Source organism: Podarcis vaucheri (genome assembly GCF_965113315.1).
Source record: "Podarcis vaucheri genome assembly, chromosome: 6".
Taxonomy (NCBI): domain Eukaryota; kingdom Metazoa; phylum Chordata; class Lepidosauria; order Squamata; family Lacertidae; genus Podarcis; species Podarcis vaucheri.
The window spans coordinates 50,536,185-50,557,023 of NC_138764.1; the positions used below are offsets into that span (position 1 = coordinate 50,536,185).

Consider the following 20,839-nt stretch of genomic DNA (forward strand, 5'->3'; position numbering starts at 1 on the left):
AATAGAAGTGGACTTTAAGTGAGAAAAAGGACAATGTTGCCTACTTTGCACTGAAAAGCAAAACTGGGTCCTATATATTTATTTGGTTACAGGAATGCTGCTATTAAATAACTAAGGGTAGATCATATGAAAACTTCAGCTTTTCATAATCTCAGAGTTATTACCAACTCACATCTCTTGGCCTTGTCAACCTCATAGGGTTGTTGTGAGGATAAAATTGGGAGGGGGGACCATGTACATTACCCCAACTTTTTTAGAGGAAAGGTGGAATATAAATGAGTGTTTATGCTGGAATTTGCTCTTGTTGTTGTAATACTTAGTGATTACGTAGGTATTTCGATGCTTTCTCTGTTTTTAAGGTGCTCAAAGAACATGGTTATTGAGTGGCATATAAATGCTATAAACAAACACATATTTTTTCACCATACCAGAATGAGGCCCATTTTAACTTGGCATGTAAGCTTGAGAAGGGGAGCTGTGATGAATTTTGTTTCCTCCACTTCCCTAACAAACCACTAATACTGAAAGTTATCACTTTTCTAACCACTAATACTGAAAGTTATTGCTTTTCTACCTGCCCTGGAAGCTGAACACATCCTCAGTTGGATCCAGGGCTGTATTTCTTAACAGCTTGGTTTGCACATAACTGTAAAAGATGGTGTCTGGCAGACAATCACTTAGACTTTGGTTTATTGTGTCACAGAATAGCTAAAAAGGACCTTCAGAATGACTTGCATCTCTTTGCTTATGCCTCTGTAGCTTCTGGGTAGTGACAGCTCCTTTGCTATAGTTAAAGAAGAGATTGGGTTCTCACATAATGCTAAGCTATGGTTAATGTTAGCTAAGGTTTGTAAGCCAACTACAAACCCTGGTTAATGAGCTATATTTAACCATAGGTAATAAATCATAGATAAGCTGCTGGATTCAGTTCACACATTGCACTAAGCCATGGTTTTATAAACCATAGTTTAGTGTTACATTTGAAAAAGGCCATTCCATGAGTTTTTTTAAAAATCAGCAGTAAAGTCAACATCAAATTTTAATCTCATGGAAGAAAAATACATATTTTTCTATGTATAAGACGCCCCCACGTATAAAATGCCCCCTATTTTGGGGGACTCAAATTTAAGAAAATGGGGAGGGGAGATGTATCTGTGTATAAGATGCCCCCTATTTATTGACATTATTTTTTAGGGGGGAAACCTAGTCTTATACACTGAAAAATATGGTATATATCCACATTTGAGGGAACGAAATCTCCCTTGTGTCATATCCATTAAAAATATTCAGTTAACTAGATTTATGGGCAATATTAATAATTTTCATGAATGGTAGAGAGATACAGTTCCACAGCAATCATGCACAGCTGCTACCAGAAATATCTAACATCATCCTATTTTTGTAGAGATAATTAAAGCAAATTGAAACTTGACAACCACAAATTACGCTGGATGACTGTTTCTTTTTCCTTTCTTTTGCCAAAATCAATTTGGATGCAGCTGCCTACATGTAAAATATGTTAACACTTTTTTTTCATGCACGTACAACAATTGGTGCGAAGCATGTAAAGTGATGCAATGATGAAAATCTATTTTTGTCTGAATGAAACAGAAATTCTGTAGCTGTGATTCTGTAATCAAGTGTGCCTAATTTTATACTGCAAGGTTAGAAATATATATTTTTTATTCAAAAATAAATAATTATGTATCATCTGTTCTCAAACTCGAGAGTTTCCCGTTTCTATTGCAGCTGTGAAGTATTCATCATGAACTACTCTAGAATTGCTGTTGCACCAATTCATCTCTAAAAGAGATGCACAGCTGCTAAGCTGGATGTATGAAAAATGAGTAATACTGTACATAGATGATAGAATGTACATACAACTGAAACAAGAGGAACTAAGGAGGTTATATAGTTATAAAATCAATATGCAAGATGAGCTAAGAATGTAAGATGATCCAGGTTTTTAATACATTGAAACTGGAGAGAAGATTTAGGGGAAGATCAGATTTACGGGAGCTCAAATTACCAGTGATCTTTTTGTACCTCTCCCATCAGATGTCAAGAACTACACAATTTTTAGAAGCCATCTGAAGGCAACGCTGTATCGGGAAGTTTTTGACGTTTGACGTTTTATTATGTTGTTATAATCTGCTGGAAGCCACCCAGAGTGGCTGGGGAAACCTAGCCAGATGGGCGGAGTATAATCAACATCATCATCATCATGTAGTTTTTATTATTATTGTAATTGTGCTTAGTTACCAGAATATGATCCTATTAGGACATTGCTTTCACATCGTTTATTGACTCATTGTAGTGATCCTCTTGAGCAAGCGACATTAATAGGTGAACCAGAAACACACTGATCTTCCCAGTACTGACCAGGGCCAGCCCTCCCATGAGGCTGTGTTAGGTGACCGCCTCAGGCAGCAGGATCTGCACAACTACATAGATCTGACCCCCAATACATAGGTGTGGCTGCCATGTAATGCTTCTTCTCCAGCTGCTGCCTGCTTCTCTTCCTTCTCTGGCCTTGGCTTCTGGGTTGGTTTCAGTTTCTGCCTCCTTTTTGCCTGGGCAAGGGGCTACTGTGCAAGCATAACGCCTCCTTTTCACGAAGCCAGAGGGTGAGAAGAAGCCAAAGCTGCTGCTTTACCAATGTTCCCTCCCTCCCTCCCTCCCTCCAGATGCAGATCTTCACTCTCAACTTCTCCCTGCCCCCCATATTGATGCTGCCTCCCTTTTCCCTGATCTGATCTTTATTCCAATAGATGGAGGCTCAAGGTGGCGTTTCCCTCCTTGTTTTGAGGCATCAGGCATAAGCCTGCATTTTATTAATGTTTAATCAGGACTTGTATATTAAAGAGAGAGCTTAAATTTTCAAAAGTTTCAAGCCAGAAGACCAGCAGTTTACAACCTTGGTAATGTTTATTCTTCTAGACAAGGGCCCCTTTGATTGATAGCAGAAAACAATTCTCAAAGTCGTAAAAGCTGAAATTACAGACTGAATGAGGACACTGACCCTACATGTTACAGAAGATAAAAAAAGGCAGAAATAAATATAATTAGGAATGAGTAAATAGTAAAATAATGCCAATGTGCCTCCCAGTAAAATGAGCCAGATCTTCTTTCTAAGGTTAAAAGGCCAAGACCAAATGGGGAAGCATCTAGCTGGCAAGTCTTTTTTTCTAATGGGAAAAGCAGCTGGCTGAAGGAGGGGTTGTAAACTGGAGAGGCTTCTTTTGAAGCTGTTTTTTTACTGAGTTCCTTTTTACTTTACAAAGGCCTTATTCCTTTTAAAAGGCTACCTATGTTATGTATTAAATATATTGTCTTAAATGTAATTATGCAAAGGATTTAAGAAATGCTAGATTTCATATAGTTCTAAGAGTTGTATTTTGAAATTAAGTCAGCCACCAGTCTTGCCCCCTTGCTAGACAAGAGACGCCGTCCTGAGCAGTCCTGATATATTAGTTGTCAGACATTTGTTTAGAAACCTTCAAATGAAGGAGATCTTTCAATGTTGATGTGAAACTCAAGATCCTTGACATATGTTTAAGATAAAAATTTAAGATTAACCATTTGTTTTAGAAGGCAATAGGGCAAGGAGGGCAAGAGGTGAGCTGGTAATTAAGATGCCTTGTTGAGACACATGTAAGATATATTACTACTTATTTGTCATTTATAGATGTAACAATATATAGCTCTTTGTGTTCCATATAAGGACAGGAGGATATGGGTGTATCTTCTAGGATTGGTTCTAGCAATCAGCCAATAGGAAATTCAACCAGGCTGATTGGACAGAGGTAGCCACAGGAGGAGCAAAGGGGGCTGGATTGAGGGAATATAAGTGCTGGCCATAATGGCAGGAGGCCAGGCCAGAGCTTGGTAACCATATACCACTGTGCCTCTCATTTATTTGTCTGACAAATAAATAATTATTTTAATTTCTCTATTGCTGCGTTGAATATTTCATTCCAGCTAAGCGTTAACCACAAGCAGGGTGCTACAGTTTAATACATCACAACCCTGTGACTGAACTATAAATGAGAGTTATGTCCAAACTGCATATTACATGCCGCATACCAAATAAATAAACACCTCATGAGTAATGTCTGAACCATGCCAGGTCTATCAGTCGGATCAAACTAAGCACGTACAATGGTACCTCTGGTTACGTACTTAATTCGTTCTGGAGGTCCGTTCTTAACCTGAAGCACCACTTTAGCTAATGGGGCCTTGCACCGCCACTGCTCGATTTCTCCTCTTATCCTGAAGCAAAGTTCTTAACCCGAGGTACTATTTCTGGGTTAGCGGAGTCTGTAACCTGAAGCGTATGTAACCCGAGGTAGCACTGTACTTTAAAGCACTTTCATAAAAAGCAGTTGCGGCGGCGGTGGGTCTCTACTCTGGATTGGTATTACATGGCACAGAGTGTGGACTCTTTCCTCCCTGCCCTGTTTTCCTGCTAAAAATTGGTTCCTCATATAGCTGTTTGCTCCCAAAGGTTCTGTTTGCTGCAAACATTTGCTGATTTGTTGCTATTAGGTATCTTTTAGACCATGCCTGGAAACAGGGAAGAGCGCTGCCATGATTGGAAACAAAACAATGGCACTCACCTTCAACATTTGATGGTCTAACATACTGTGGCAACTTTGTCAAGGTCAGAATGTTGTTGGCATCTGTCTGTCTCGAGAGACAATGGAGTGTACCTCTGGGGGTGAAGTCAGACCGCTGGAGAACCACAGCGTCTGCTGTGACTGCAGAGACCAGTAAGTCATAACTGCTTCCTCCTGCGTTAGCAGCACTGAACTGATCTCTCTGGGGTGCAAGCTTGGGCAGTGTGTATGGAGGTCCTGGGTTGCCCAGACGACAGCAGGGAATGCATATTTGACCCAACTCCTTTTATCATTATGTGCTAGAAGAGTGGTTCACTCTCTGCATCTTTCATAATACACCATCATGCTGTCATGCTATAGTGAACAGTCACCCGAACAAGCCCTCCAAATCAATAGGCAAATTTACCATCACTTCACCATGGGGTATCTAAAAGGAGCCTCCTACAAGCATGTCTCTTGTGCAAATCTTGTGAATTTGGACCTACTGTAGAAGGAGTTTTATGGATCAGAAGTAGAGCAGGCTTTGAAATGCACTGTTCTTTATGCCAGATTTTCCTGTCAAACACCATGTTGTTTGCACTTCCAAATGAACTGCAGTCACTACTGAAAATCCCTGGGGCTGCACTTGTCAAACACATTTTCTCCCTTCTGGAACCAGAAGCTCTTATACCTACCCTTTGTCCATGTCTCAGTTTTTCAGCTATGCTAATTTCTTATCACTTGCACAACCTCTAGCTGACAGTGACTCATAGCTAGAAAATGAAATGTGCATCTGTGATACAGTTATGGGAGTATCTTTTCATAGTAAGCAAAGAAGAGTCACAGGGAGATTCATGTCAACTTTTCTTAGACCACCAAGGGGAGAATAGAGCCTGAGGTAGAGAGGATGCAGACCTGGCATATCCAGGGAGAGGGGGAGGGAGGATTGATTTCTGTCCAAATCTAAGGCTGTGGCTCTGGGGGAAGCAAGACCCTCAGAGTATTAATGCTGCCAGTCCTTCCCTCACAGGCTTAGGTTGTATATATATGTGTGTGTAAATGAACCATAGACCATAAAGACACCACAGTCTCCAAAGGAAATACGAACCCTGGGCAAGCGCCTGGAACCCCTAGAATCTCACACCTCTCAAAAATTGGGTGCCATGCAGCAATGGGGGGGAGCTCATTATTGTATCTGAGGGGGTCAGAAATACACAGCACTTATGCTACTACTGCTGATGAAGCTGCATTTCTGCTTTTTTTAAATAAATGAATGAGCAGAGTAGTCCCAACTGTTTTAAAAGCACATTCATCTTAATTTACCAGGTTGGGTTGTTATTTCAAGACTTCAGATCATATTTTGAATGTGCCTTCAAATCCAATAAGAATGTATTGGAAATGGTTCTGTAAATGAATGATAATTCATTTTATGTTGTCATGGTAGTTAACAATACCAAATGATTTTTAAGTCTCCTTTTATAAGTATCTTCAGAGTGTTCCCCCTACCCACTTTATGAACTTGAGACTAAGGATGCCTGTAGGATTTTTATTCACTTGTGTGTGGGTGACTAATGGATTTTTAATAGAAGTCACGAAAGGGAATGTGCATCAACATTATTTGGGGAAAATATCTTATATTACTTGTGGAAAACAGCATGTAATATTGCCTTTGAAATTAAAATCCGGGAAGTTTGCTCAGGCATACCTATTTCAAAAGATGATTGAATTCATGTTCAGAAACAACGGGCAATATGTATCACTATTTTTATGAAGAGGTATTACTTTTAATGATGCAAGATTTTTCTGTCACACTAGCTTCCTTAAGATATTGATTGCAGGGTGGAAATAGAGGGTCAGATTCGGATCTCCAAAACTGAAGCAACTTCAATCCAGGAATTTTTTTCTGAAGGCTTACGTTCCTGGGATTAAGTTTATAATTTGATCCTGGTTTTATGTTCTCAAGGTAGTGTTCTTCCTTGATTTCCATTTTCACTCTGGTTCTCCTGTGTGAAGCAGTGGGGCCCAATAGTTCCCTAACAGGAGACTGAGGCTGATCTGTTATGAATTTATTGGCTGGGGATTTTCTGTTTAATTGCTGCTCTGGAATCATTACTGATAAAGGGTGACTAATGAATCCAATAATTAACCAAATTATACTGGGCTTCTTGCATCTTTCTTTTTTTAAATAAAGAAATTGGAAATCAGCAATTGAAGCCTTCCTACCCCACCATCCACCCTCCCATCCCTGAACAAACAACTCATTAAGGCAATTACTCACTAATCCCCTAGCTGTGATAACAGGACAAGAAAACTGACAGAATCTGGAAAGGGAAAATATTAAATTTTAAAGCATGGGGTTCCTGGAAAGTCTTAATAGTTTTTTTTCTACACTGTCCTGACTTAAGCTGCAATTCTGTTTTATTAGAAAAATAGAATAAAATGTCCCACAAAACATATTTGGGGAAAAAACATGGCAGGGGGGACAGCCAAGTGCTACTTATAATTTATCAATGACAGGACGGTTTAGAAGTTCCTTCTCCTGCTGTGTTACATGACACATTACTATCTTGCTTAATGCTTCTCATGGTACACCTCTTGTAGCTTTAACCTTTGCCTTCCTATTCTTGGGACAGGTTTGCTCCTCCTCTTTCTAACTAGGAATTCCTTTATGGGATGACTTATAGGTTCAGTTTGGACATAACTCTCATTTATAATTCAGTCTGACATGAATGAGCTTCAGGCTCGTGTGTCATCACCTTAAACCCCACTCCCAGGTGGTCATAAGAAGCAGCAGCTTTCATTTCCATTTTCAATGAGCCAGAGGTTATCATTGTCTCTCAACCCTTCATCTTAACCACGTTAATCTTAGCTATGGCTTTGGAAAACAAGCCAACTTCATAAACCACCATTTGAAGCATGCTTCTTTCAACAAAGCCTAGTTAAGACGTCTGAGGCATCGCTTCCCTCTACCCCAGAGGTCGGCAGCCTAAGGCCCATGGGCCAGTTCCAGCCCATGAGCTTCCTTGAACCAGCCCACGGCCGTTCCATGGATTGGCGTGGGGATTCCATGCTCCCCCCGGCGCCATTTTTTTCTTGCCGCGGGGACCGACTTCTGGGTTGGAAGAGCGCCAGAAATAGCATGTGCGCATGTGCATAGGTGCTCCTCCATCCTGGAAGGGTGCCGGAAATAGCTTGAGCGCACGCACGGGCGCGCATGCTCTGGCCCACCAAGAGGTCTGCCAGGGAGTGGACTGGACCGGCCTCAAAAAACGTTGCCAACCCCTACTCTACCCCTAGTTTTATGGTAGATAGGGTGGTGCTTTTGTGCACATCCCCGAGGGGCAGGATCAAGCTCAACTTGTTGAGTTAGGAGAGGGTGCTGAGTGGGATGCTTTAAAGAGCTCTTCTGCCCCAAGACATTGTCTTTTCAGCCTTCAGCACAGCTCAGCACCCACCTCTGAGGACACAGTGTTGGTTGCCAGTTGATAGGTCTGTGTAGGAAGTTTAGATAGCGCTGCAGGGTTTTCCCCACGTACACCACACTTACCAGAAAGTGGACATATTAGCCTCATTCCTACCCCATGTCACTGTTGTTTATGTTCATTCATAAGTGCACTCCAGCCCGTTTCCAGATTAATCTGTAATGGTGAAAAGAAATCTGTATGAAAGTTCACGTCTAATCACAAAATGGCCATGTATCAATGTAGCTCAAGATGAGCTTTTTAGGATAAAACACATTTAGAAATGCATACTTTAATGAGACTTAAATATGCATTTCAAAGGCATTTTATAATGAGACTAAAAGGCTCCATGTTTGTGTGCCCAACTCACCACACAAAGGCAGGAGGCTTGAGGGGAGGGGCAGGTGATACAGGCAGATGTTCCTCAGCACAGCTGTGTGAGAGCTACGAAGAACTTGGGTACATGAAAAGCTAGGAAGGGTAGCTTATCCAGAACAGTGGAAGAAGGAAAGCTGCTTTTTGTCTGTCTTAAAGGGAACCAGTGCTGGATGGAGGGAGTTAGTTATACTGAAGGAGCTGAAAACACCAGGGCTTGTACACATAATGCTAAAACATAGTTTAGTGTAGCATCCAAATGAGGCCATGGATGTGTCCAGTTTCAGATCCACCATGTTGCTACCTCTGGCACATTGCTTGCTTTGAGCTACTGTTAATTTTCTAGAGAAAGAAGTTGGGGTTCAAGTCTTGCAGGAATTACTCAGAAGTGAGGGCAGCACACTTCACGCCTGCTGAGAAGCACTTTAATATATTTTATTTAACAAGATTTATATATCACTTAATTTGAAAACAAAGCACTGAACAGTTTACGGGAAATAATACAAAATATTCATGAGAAAATACCAATAAAAAGAACAATCTTAAAAGTAAAATTGTATATCTGAGTAGACTTGCCTAAACAGAAAAGTTTTTAGCAGGCACTGAAAGCAATACAGTGGTTGCAATATTAATATTCTTACTTTATATGTTCTAAAGTTGAACTCTGGTACTGAAAACAGATGGTAAATTTAGAAAAACACATGAGATTGGAAAGAAGACCTAAGGGTACAGGTGAGAGCATAAGCTCTTTCCACCTTGTCCCAGCTGGCTTGATTCTCTCTTGAACTACAAGCTCCACTTGGCTAAAATGAAGATAGGATCATAGGCCAAAATTAACAGGAGTGAGTGCTGCATCCATGGGAAAAGTGGTGTCAAAATAAAATGCCCAGCTATTCAGGTCACCTGGCCACTGGCTCTGATCTCAATTTTTCATTATACTTCTTGCCCCACCCTTTCCTTTTCTACATCTGGGTTCTCCACTGTGAAGCTTGGCACTTGTCTTTTGACCTTCAAGCTCTGCATGCGTTTTGTAGTGTTTAAGAAAAGGTCAGGTGTCACAGGACTTAAAACTGATGAATAATGTAATCTAGACCCTGTGAGCTTTCGATCTAGGCTGTATAATCACAAGTAAATATGAGCAGGCTTCATTATATCAAATATTTGGCTCCTGTTTTTGAAGTGGCTGCCAAAGTGTCAGAGCCAGAAACGTGTTTTTGAATTAAATGAAAAGACTTCGAAATGGTAGAAATGGCAGGCTGTTGCTGTTAGTGGCTACACTGAGGACTCTCACATAACATTATGCATATGTGTCTGTGTAGGGTGTGTGTGTGTGTGTGCGTGTACACACACACACACACACACACACACACACACACACACATCCATGTATCCCTACAGGCTAACTTACACAGATACATGTATTATTATTGTATATTTACATCAACACCTATAGGAATCCAGTCCTTTTTTTTGAAATTAACATCTTTGATTGTCAATCTGTCATAATTCATTGCTCACCAATCCACAGTTAGAGAATGGAGACTCTGGAGTTCAGCCATAGCCTTCCCAGAAAAGGTGGTTTGGACAAGGGAACTGATGGAAGAGGGAAGTCACACTGGAGTTCCTTGGATAAAGGGAAATACTGGAAGTTACTCTGAGAACACAGCAGAGTTACTTAAGAGAACAGGTGCCTGAGGATGGAAGAGTTGGAGGAGCAAAGTTTGTGGAGAGGATGTGACAATGGGAGTGTGGCTTTGCTCCTGCTTCTTGATCTCTTATCAGATTTTAATACCATCAACCATAGTATCCTCCTGGCAGCGGCAGAGCTTCATGCTCCGATATCGGGGGCGGGGGCGGAGAGCCGGCGGGGGAGAGTGCTTTTTGGCACCCTGGCAGCTACGTTATGAATCTGTTTTAGTCTATTCTCCCCCCCCCCCCAATAATTTTTATTAGTTTTCAGTTACAAAAAATCCAAAACAGACCTCATTATATGCATATCAAATCATAATACCAAATCAAAAAACAATTAATCAAATATCCAGTTATATAATTTGGGTGACCTCCCGCTTGCTGGATTACAGGTTCAGTAATTCTTTTTTTTTCTTCCTGCTTTCAACATCTTATTTATTCCAGTTGTATTCCAAGCTTAATCATAGTCTCTTGTTCAACAGCTGCAATTTTTCTGTTTTAGTCTATTCTATTGCGGTTTTAACTTTTTGTATGTTTTAAATTATGGCTGTAATTATTATTTTTTAGTGATAATTTTTATCATTTTATCTCTTTTTGTTAACTGCTTTGAGGTTTTCTTCTACAGTCAAGTGGCTTGCCTCTTTTCCTACTGCTTCTTATTTTTTCTCTTTCACCCTCTATCACTATCTCCTGTTTATTTTCCAGAAGTACATTTCTTCTGCTTAGTTCAAAAGTGGTGAACACCTGATAAAAGGATGCCCAGTATGAGATCAGATCAGGACACTCCAATATGTTAAATGATGAGTGAGAACAGATGTGGAAGTGGTTTGTGTTTTATAGCACATTTCCTGTGATGCAAAGGATTCATTTCAGACAAGACTGTTGTTTCATTAAAAATAAAATTGAGTAAACATAGTCCAACAAGCTAATGAGCCTTGTTGAGCTCATTTTAAATGAAGCTTCAGAGATATCATTTTTGTAATCAGTGCAGGATGAATTTCATTCAACATAATGGATAAGCCACAATATGTTGACATTAGGACTGATGGATCTGCTCTATATCCATTGGTTTCACCTATAGTTTATTTATTAAATGAGCCGTTATTCTTAAGTATCCAAGTCTTAAAGGGCTTTTCAGACAATCAGAATAACTTGAGTGAGTTCCACTCCTGATCCAATACCCTGATTGCACATGACAGACCATGCGGATTGTGGTGCGTAGCCTTACTAAGAGGAGAGATGGGGAAATTAGCCTTCCCATTGAGCATTTCTGGGTGAGCATGTTTATATAGGCTTCGGATAACACTTCGGTGCTGGTGTTAAACAGTGTAGAAGTGTAAGGAAATAATGAAATAAAGTTACCTGAAAAGTTGGGGCATTGCATGGGGAAGTATGAATCTCATCTCTTTTTGAGCTTAACTACAAATACTAGTTAAGCACTAGTGCTGTAGTTGTACGCTGAAGCACCTTAGTTGGAGGAGGGCTTGGGTTGTATCCAACTAAGATCTACTCAGAGTAAACCCATTGAAATTAATAGACCTAAATTTGTTACGTCCATGAATATCGGTGGGTCTGCTCTGAGTATGAACTACCATTTGATACAGCCCACTGAATTTTATGAGTGACTCATGAAATGTTGCCGTTTGAACTTGAAGAAAAGTTGATAGTCCTGTAACAGAAACAGTGCCTAAGGGAAAATGTCAAGAGTCCTATTCAACCAACATATAAAAGTGGTGTGCTTACTACTCCTCTAACTGCTAAACTGGAAAGCCAGAGGCAAATCTAGTTCTGAAATGACTTAAAAGAGAAAGAGCCCCTGGCTAATAGAGCTCTTTTCAAACCTCAGTCCACTAGGGCTACAATCTTGTGTTCTGCCACTCACAATTCTTGAACTCATCTATCATTCTGCCTGGAAATGAACTACAGTCAGAGCTAAAGATCCTGCAAAGGTCACTGCCAGCATCCTTTTCCTCCAGAGTACGGAATTCAACCTGGATAGTCCTATTAGGAGAAATGAGGTGGGGATTTGGATGGACTGCCCTGTGCTTTGTTTCAGAGCCAAAACTGCCCAAGACATTTTGCTGCCTGAGGCAAAGGACAAGATCACGTCCCATTCATTTGACATAAAGAAGCTGATCAGACTGGCAGCTCAGGCTTATTTTGACATGGGTGATGGCCAGCATCCTCTTGAGGGCATCAGGCTACTAGGCATGTGCACACACATTTCTGTCTCCTGACACCTGACTACACTGCTCCACAGCACCCATCACCGGAGACAACTATCTCACGCTGCCTGATGGTAGGATCACCCCTGTTAAGAATGTTCTTAGTTTCAGTGAATAAAAACTGAAACTAGAATTGTAGTCTGTGCACAATTCTTAGTTCTTCTTCGGCTGTAGAATTCAGTTGTGATGTTTGAGTGTATTTAGAGAACTGCACAGTATACACAAGAGTAAAGTGAATCTGTAGGAAGTGAGAATGGAGCTCCTGGAGCACACAGAAGAGACATGTTTAATAAATAAGACTTAGGATAGCAGAAAGAAAAGGTGGAAATTATGAGTGGAACAGTCAATAATTAAGGCAAATGCAAGTTAATCTATAAAGCAGGGGAAATGTTTCAGATGCTTCTGTTTTAAGACACTGAGATTTTTGGTCCCAGCATTTGACTACCCTTGTCAAAGATAGATCTTATTTTAAAATAGAATTTTCAATAAAGAAAGTTCCAGGCAAAGTTTCAGATGTTCACAGATCTAGGAAGGAAATAGAAAACAGTCATTTATTTTAAGCCAACTGGAGGGGGTTGGGTGGAGAATATGTAGGGAATGGTTTTCACAAAGGTAGCTTTAAATAGAAAGACAAAAATTACATCAACGTAAAGGTGAGTTGCCTAAAATAGTCTGTGAAATGACAGATCTTTCCCATATCCCCACAGGCAGTAATAACCACATGGCAGGCTGAAACATAGCCTCTGAACCAAATGGTTGAAAAGGGACAGAAGCAGTTTTGACAATGGTCTATTGCAGAGGTTTTTAGCCTTTAGAGGTCCATGGCTCCCTTGACCAACTGCGTTCTTTCTGAGGCACCCCTGTGGGGCTCAGGAGCCCAGTTACGTCACCCCTTACCTGCAGAGCCGGCAGCCCTTCACCTCTTTTCGAGCACCCTCCCTTGAGGAGTGTTTCCTCAGTCTCCTCTCCTCTTCCCTCTCCTTGGAAGAGGGAAGTTTTTAATATGTAATGCTGTACTGTTTTTAACACTGATTGGGAGCCGCCCAGAGTGGCTGGGGAAACTCAGCCAGATGGGCAGGGTATAAATAATAAATTATTATTATTATTATTATTATTATTATTATTATTATTATTATTATTATTATTTATTAGGAGTCCTCTGGGCAGCTGCTGCTGTCGCCCCTGGTCTCTGAGCTGCCCCCCACCCCAAAGAGAGTTGCCTCCTCACACTACCCCACAGGGGCCTGGGAAGCACCCCTGGCCAGCCCCACAGGGACCATTCGCCTGGGGTACTTGTAGCCAGGGCTGTTGCAACAAACATCTGTGCAAGCCTTTGAGAGGCAGAGACGCAAGAGGGCATCAGAGGGAAGGAAAGAGGGAAAGAGGCCAGTGTTGTCCGCAGCACCCCAACCATCATTGAAGACACCCCAGGGTGCCATGGCACACGACACACACTAGTATGTGGTACTGGCTGGAATGCAATCTATCATACAAGGATAAAAATCACATACACTGTTCCACCCAATTTGGCCTCTGGCTCGCCTCCCTGAAAGTTGGACGCGAAGGAAAAAAGTTCCCCACCCCTATACTAAGTAAATAATATGTGACATCCAGCTGTAGGTTTTCATAACGAATACCTCTGAAAATATAGCTTACTTAAAAGAACTGAGAGGAGACGCTTCTGCGTTGCCACTGGAAATCCCAGAGGAGGAGTGTGGGCCGAGTTCATTTATGACCCTCTTGAACATGGATGAGCTTGGAACATTCTCAGCCAAAATGCCTCATTCCCTCATGAACCACCTTCTGGGGGCTGTGTGCCTGTGATGGTTGGGGTGGATGTGACTCTTCCCTTTGTGGGGAGGGCTGTGTTCCTGCCCTGCCATGTCTACATCTCTTTTCCTTCTCCATCCAAGTCAGCAAAGAGGCATTATAATAGTTGAACACATTCTGGCCGGGCAAGAGCACTTGAAGGCCCAGAGCAAGGCCCATTAGGCGTGTGGCTTGGTGGATAGAGAGGCCTGTGAGGCCTTTTGGTTTGCAAAAACCTGTTCTTGTCTATATATATTTGGGGCCTGTGCATCTCCCAGTCCAATTTAAACCAGCCTTTAGCTTGAAATGAGAAATTTCCCAAATACAATACAGTGTGGTGCCAAACTGCAAGCAACAGCTATGTTTTCCCTACAGATATAACTGCTGCATCTGTTCAGTGTGAATCAATATCCCTTACCTGCTTCAGACGGGTGGCGGCTTGGCATTTTTAAATAAATAAAGGAAAAATATGTCTGTATCTAATACTGCTATTATGTCTTCCTTTCAGAATTTGAAATGATTACTTACCCAAACATGGTTTGTACTACCCTAGTCACAAACTGATCATTCGCATTGATTGCTTCACCCTCCGCACTGCTCATTTCTTGTATATGCTAACAGTTTCCATTGTGCTTTGGTGCTAAAAAGAAACCAATGCAGTCAGATTCTGAACAGAATCAAAATGTATTTTTGCATCTTGTGGCACAGCGTGCTTTGATAGTGAAGACAGGAAATGGCATCCATTTCAAATTGCTGGAGTTTTAATCCCTGTGTATAAACCCACTTTTCAATCAGTTTAGAAATCAGCATTAAAGAAAGAGCAGCAATCTTACAGTCTGATCCTAAATTCATCTCACGGATGCCAATTCAACTGGTATTCAAGGAATTTATTTTCACGCATATGTAGGTTTTATGACCCAAATCTGCCCCCACATATACACACACTTCACTATGTATTCTGTTGTAGTTTTTTTTTCTTCACAGCACTGTTTCATAAATCCTATAAAATCTGTAACAGGCCAGTAAAGTGATAATCAGTGTCAGAAGATGTTTGAGAAGGAAGCAGCTGTGTTTTCTACCTCACTTGCTGTTTGGTCGGCTGAACTGGCAAGCAGTAGCTAATCCCTTCTGTATTCTCAAAGCAGCAGTAGCCCCCCCCCCCCCCCGCTAAAAAAAACCTAAAGCATTTTCTGTGTGATAAGTCTTAATCAGATTTTCATAGCCCAGTTCTGTATTGAGATAAGAGAAGTACTGTACTTTATATTCACAAGTCACTCCCATCTCTTCATTGTCACAGGCCCAACTTTGTACTGATTTTGTGGCATTTAAAATGAGGAAATAAATAGAGAAAACAAACTACCATTTTGACCTGTGCTTACTTTCCATGTGACAAAAATGGTCCCCATATCTCCCATGTTGGACCAATCTGTGGCTATATACACATTAGTAGGGGACGCGGGTGGCACTGTGGTCTAAACCACTGAGCCTCCTTGCTTGATCTCCCTGTGGTTTTGTGAAAATGAATGATTAGTTGTTAGAAAGAGAGAAATCACACAATTAATTCCTTTGAAATGAAGTGTTTTCAGGAGAGCTAAGCTCTGTAGCGACTTTGACATTTTCTGGTAGTGACCGGGTGGGTGTGGGGTTAATTTGCTGCTGCTGGCAGGTGAAACCAGAAAGCAGCTTTCAAAGTGATTCATAACATCACTTGCTTCTCATAGTATCCATTGACTCATCCTCCCCTCCCCTGAACATTTCTATTTCTAGATTGTAGCAGGAACAAAGGTTGACCAGTGCCCACCAACATAATTCTTTGTTGCTAATTTGGTAGATTTCGGTGAGGGCAATATGGGACATCCAAGTAAAAACTGAATACTTAAAATGTTTCATTTGGTATGCTGTTTCGTATTATTAGTGTTGTGCATCCTTTGGGTTTTGCAGAGTACCATGAGCAAAACAAAAACAAAACCCCAACAGCAAGTCCCTGCTCAAAGGAGCTTTCAATTTACATTTTAAGCACGGGGGAAGAGGCAATGGGAGGCAGTAGGGAAGGGAGATGCAAAAGTGGCAAGACATGAGCAAACACAGTTATAAACTGAATGATTGCTGCTGTTGCACTTCGAACAAAAGCAAAGGTGGATTTTGGAAAAATAGAGTGTTGTCTGGTAAAGGGATCCACAGGGCAAGGAAGGTCACTGTAGAGAACTCCAGTTGAGCAACCTTTGACAACAAGGGCTAGAGGTGGACTGAGGCCGCCTGAGTCGCAGCTTCCATTCCATCTCTCTCCATATGAATATCCATTTGTTTTCCCATCTGAGAGAGGACAACCCCTCAAAATGCTAAAGCTATTGTATTCACTTGCCACTTAAGAAGCAAGTGTCATGGACTGACTGGACGCAGAGCAGTGGTGGGAGGCACCAGCTGGGGAACCCCAAAGGGAAGGCGGCTCAGAGCCAGGGGATTGGTGGTGGGATGGCGATGAGTAGTCAGTGGGAGAAAAAGGAGCAGACTGGGAGGAAGAGGAGGAGGAGGTGTCGGAAGCAGGGTTAGGGAGCAGGAAGAGCCTGTGGCAGAGAACAGTCCAGTATCGGAGGCAGAAGCAGGGGCAGGGCACCAAGAGGCAGAGTGGAGGCAGGCCTCTGAAGAAGCCAGGGAGTTTCCCCCTCCTGCTGTGACCAGCTCCCCTCCCCCTGGGAATGGGGGAATGGAGAAGGTAGAGCAAAGAGAGATAAGACAAAGGAGCCTTAGGCTGCTGGGGGAGGAACCGGGGGAGGAAGCTTAGAGAGCTGTGGGAGGGCAGGGACATTCAGTCCTCACAACTGCCTCAGTGGGGCAAGACCTACTGGGAAGGGTTGCTGCGATCACTCGGTCTGTGTGATTTTGGTTTCTTTGAATAAAGAGTTAACTTCACTGACACCAGATGTTTTATTGCTCAGCTGCCTCTGACTTTGGCTCCTGAGAGCAAGGCATCATGGGACAGATGAGAATTAAGGGATGGTTGTGAGTAGTTGGACTTGACATTCCAACATATACTAAGTGAAAAACATATAGGCTTATATCAGTCTAGTTATATATATATCTTTCCTGCTACCACCACAAATGCATGCCCGTCTGCCACTAAGAATCCTTCCTAACAACCCAGGTGTGTGTATAACTCCTGCTTTTATCCATTCTGTTGCAAGTGTGGCTTGTCCTTTTCGTCATTTCATTCCCGGCTGCCACAAATGCCTCCTCTTGCTGTAAATGAAGTGTGATTTAAGTGTGTGAATGAAGAATTTCTGTACTGCTTTCCACTACCTATATGAAGTAGATTCACATCCATCATTTCACTCAAATTATGGGGAAAGTCCTATTTTCAGACCTTTAAAGGTGGACTCTGTGGGACTATCACTAGGGACTGCAAGCTGGTTGATTAATAGGTATGGGCTTATTTTAATCAATAAGGGTGAATTTTAATTGGCTGGGTTGTTTTGGTTCTTGTGTGTCACCACAACAGAGAATTGCAATGAAATGATGAAAGATGGCCTATCTTCCTAACACTGAGTTTAGCATCCTTCAGGATCTCTAAAAAGCACCTATATTGAGGTTTTGGTGAAGAAACTTAAAGCAATGAACTAACCAATTCATTGGCTTAAAGGCATTCAATTAATCAACTACGCTTCTTTAATTGGCGGAAGCCCTAACAGCTGAGCAGAGGTTCACATATATATAACCAAGGTCTACATTCTTTGATTGGATAAGTATTCATATTCAAACTGAAAGGGATTTCCAGTAAGGCTGTGTACATGGGGGCATTATCTTACAGATGGGTCATTCAGATCCATTTTTTAATGTATGTGCGAAGAGCACATTAGGGTCAGCACACTTATGTGTTTTCACTCAACACATTAATTGCATATTCTGCTGCTTTCCATTCACACCAGTGGGTGGAACCCAGCAGAAAATATGCCAAGTGTTTCATGCCCCCCTCCACCTCCTGCCCCTTGATCACTCTCCCCTTCCTCTTCCTGTTAGCTTACAGAAGTAAACTGTAGTTTGTTCTTTAAATAAATATATATTACTTTTAAACAGAATTGCAAAAGATCCGTAATATTAAAAACAAACTGTAGCTACTTGGTGATCTGAGTTGGGTTTATGTGTGTGCCGGGATTTCTGCAAATTAAGATAATTTCTCTCTCCCAGCCTTCGCCAACTGATGTCCAACTTCAGCTTCATGAACCTTAGGATTCAGTCATGTTCATGAGACGAAGGAGGGGAATTAAAATCAGCCCTGAATCTTGCTGTTTTTTTTCAAATCTCTCCAAAAGTCTCCTGTGGCATTGGAGAGGCTTGCTGGAGTAAGTTAGCGTCTGTCTTTTGGAGATATTTGGGGGAGAATGATGAAAAGAGGCTGGACTGATGAGATTCCTTTCCCTTTTTCAGCAACATAATTGGATTCCAAGGTGCTTTAAGCTGAAGTTGGATATCAGTTCAAGAAGGCTGTGAGAGAGAAATTACTTTAATCTACAGAAAGTCTGGCACATGCGTAACCCCTACATTCAGAGCATTAAGCAGCCCTAAGCATTTGCTTTTATTATTACAGAAGTAGGAGTATGGCAACAAAGGCCACTTGCTGAAACATTAGCACTGTGGTTGGGGAGAAATTTGGTTGAGTTTGCATTCAAGGGCAAATCTATCAAATCTGCGCTGTCTGAAAAATTTATTGTTGGCTTCTGTCTATATCAATAAAATGGAGTGTACTTCTGGGGGTGATCTCAAATAGCTGGAGAATCACAGCACCTGTTGTGTCTGCAGAGACTGGTATCTCATAATTGCTGCCTCCTATGCTGTTTTTGCTGTGTTAGCAACACCAAACTGATCTCTCTAGGGTACAAGCTTGAGCAGTGTGCTGCCCTGACGAGTATACCCACCTCTTGGCCTCACTGATGTGGTCCAAAGGAAAGCAGAGCAATACATTTGGCACCAGCTTGGCTGCAGGAGCTGATGGAAGGAGGCAAACAATGTGCCATCCAATCATCTTAGGAACTCCACTCCTTACAAAAAAGCGTACATTAGTCAAAGCAGCATACAAAAATGTGTTTATTAGCAGAAAATCGCACTTAAATCCAATGTTGATAGACCACAGCTCTCAGCCAGCATGACCAATGGCCAGGGATGATTGGAATTATTCTCCAACCAGAGAGCCATAGGTTCTGCCACCCCTGCCCTTAAAGCTCTTTTGGCAGTTGCTGATTTTCCTGGCTGAGTTATCTGAGGCGTAAGGACCTTTCAGTCTCCGTCACCCCCTGGAGTGGGTAGAAGAAAGAGGAGACTTCTCCATTAATCATATTCAGTGCATGAAACCTTTTAAAAAGCGGAGCTTGAAAACCTGTACACTGCCATTTGATTTTTTAAAAAGACCACCAGCACAAACCTGAACACAGCAGGGAAGAAAAGGTGCTGTACACATCAGGTGTGCGCCTCCAAGATAAGGCCCTCATTTTTTTTCTGCTGCTGTTTCAGAGCATCTCTCTGATTGCTGAGAGATGGATGAAATATCTGCAAATGGATTTTTAAAAAAGCAAACATGTAAACACTTTGAATGTCTGGTCTACAGGTTGCACTTTGAGGGGAAACAGATTAAAATGTTGTCAAAGCTTTCTCACTTCTAGGTTGCCAGTTCAGAAAAGAAGACCTTATTGTCATAAAACTGCTAAGCACTCTGTTCCAGTAATTCTCAAATATTTTCAAACCATCACCTCTTGAGGCACCGTGAAGGCCAGAAAGATTAATTGCAACCACTTTAAATAACTGTTAGGAAATAGGATTACTGGGTTGTCCTCAAAAGTGTCATCCCCAAGATTACCTCAAGGTAAAACATATCTGCCTTCAACAGCCAAACGCTAACTGCAGGTCTTCCATTTTACGTTGTCATGAGTAACAACAGGCAGACTGAATTATTATAGTAGTTGCCATGTATGGAAAATTATCCAGTGGAAAATTAACTTCTTTTACCAGACACCAGTCCAAAGTGATGTGATTATTAGAGTATAACATGGACATTCCTAGTTAGAACAGATATTGATAGCAATAAGGGGCAAACCTTATCTGAAAACATACTATTTGTCTTTTGCTTTTTAATTTTGAAGTACTGTATTGTTTTTAATTTTTTCACTGGAGATATTCAGTGTTTGCTTAGGCACAAAGGTGCTCAGAATAATATACGTATGATTAATCCTCGAAGCAAAATAAGAATCTCATGAAATGTTTCCCATGGCATGTATACTTCTATCCCTTTCCATAACCCAATAGGTTATCAGAATTCCCTAGCAGGGTATTGATGTCGTAAGAAGGCCATGAGGTTGGCAGACGTACACTAAGGCAGTGTTTCCCAACCTTTTTTGGGCAAAGGCACACTTGTTTCATGAAAAAAATCTCGAGGCACACCACCATGCCAGATGGGGAAAGGTCACTTTTTACTTATGTAAAAAATAATAATAAAAAAATAGTAACAGCATAGAAGGTAATGGTTAGGCTAGCATCCCTCTTCCAAATATGCTAGGTTTTTATTTGCAGGGACTGTTCTACATGGGAAGGGGAAAGGAAAGTTAATAGAAGGAAAGGCGGGTGTGGGAGAGAAAGAGAAAGAAAGAGGGAAGGAAGGGGGGAAGAGAAGTGGAAAGGAGGGAGACCGAGGCGGGGG

General features: G+C 41.5%; 1 protein-coding gene and 1 long non-coding RNA gene across 5 annotated transcripts in view; one reads left to right on the forward strand and one right to left on the reverse strand.

The window, feature by feature from the left end:
* The window catches only part of RAB3B (RAB3B, member RAS oncogene family), a 52,794-nt gene that overhangs the window by 13,952 nt on the left and 18,003 nt on the right, over positions 1-20,839 (forward strand). The gene's annotated exons all lie outside the window — the stretch shown is intronic.
* On the reverse strand, positions 6,955-14,644 carry LOC309534576. Its single transcript, XR_014220793.1, has 3 exons — positions 14,005-14,644; positions 9,953-10,058; positions 6,955-8,236 (listed from the first exon to the last, which is right to left on the reverse strand). It is a non-coding gene; the product is annotated as an uncharacterized lncRNA (long non-coding RNA).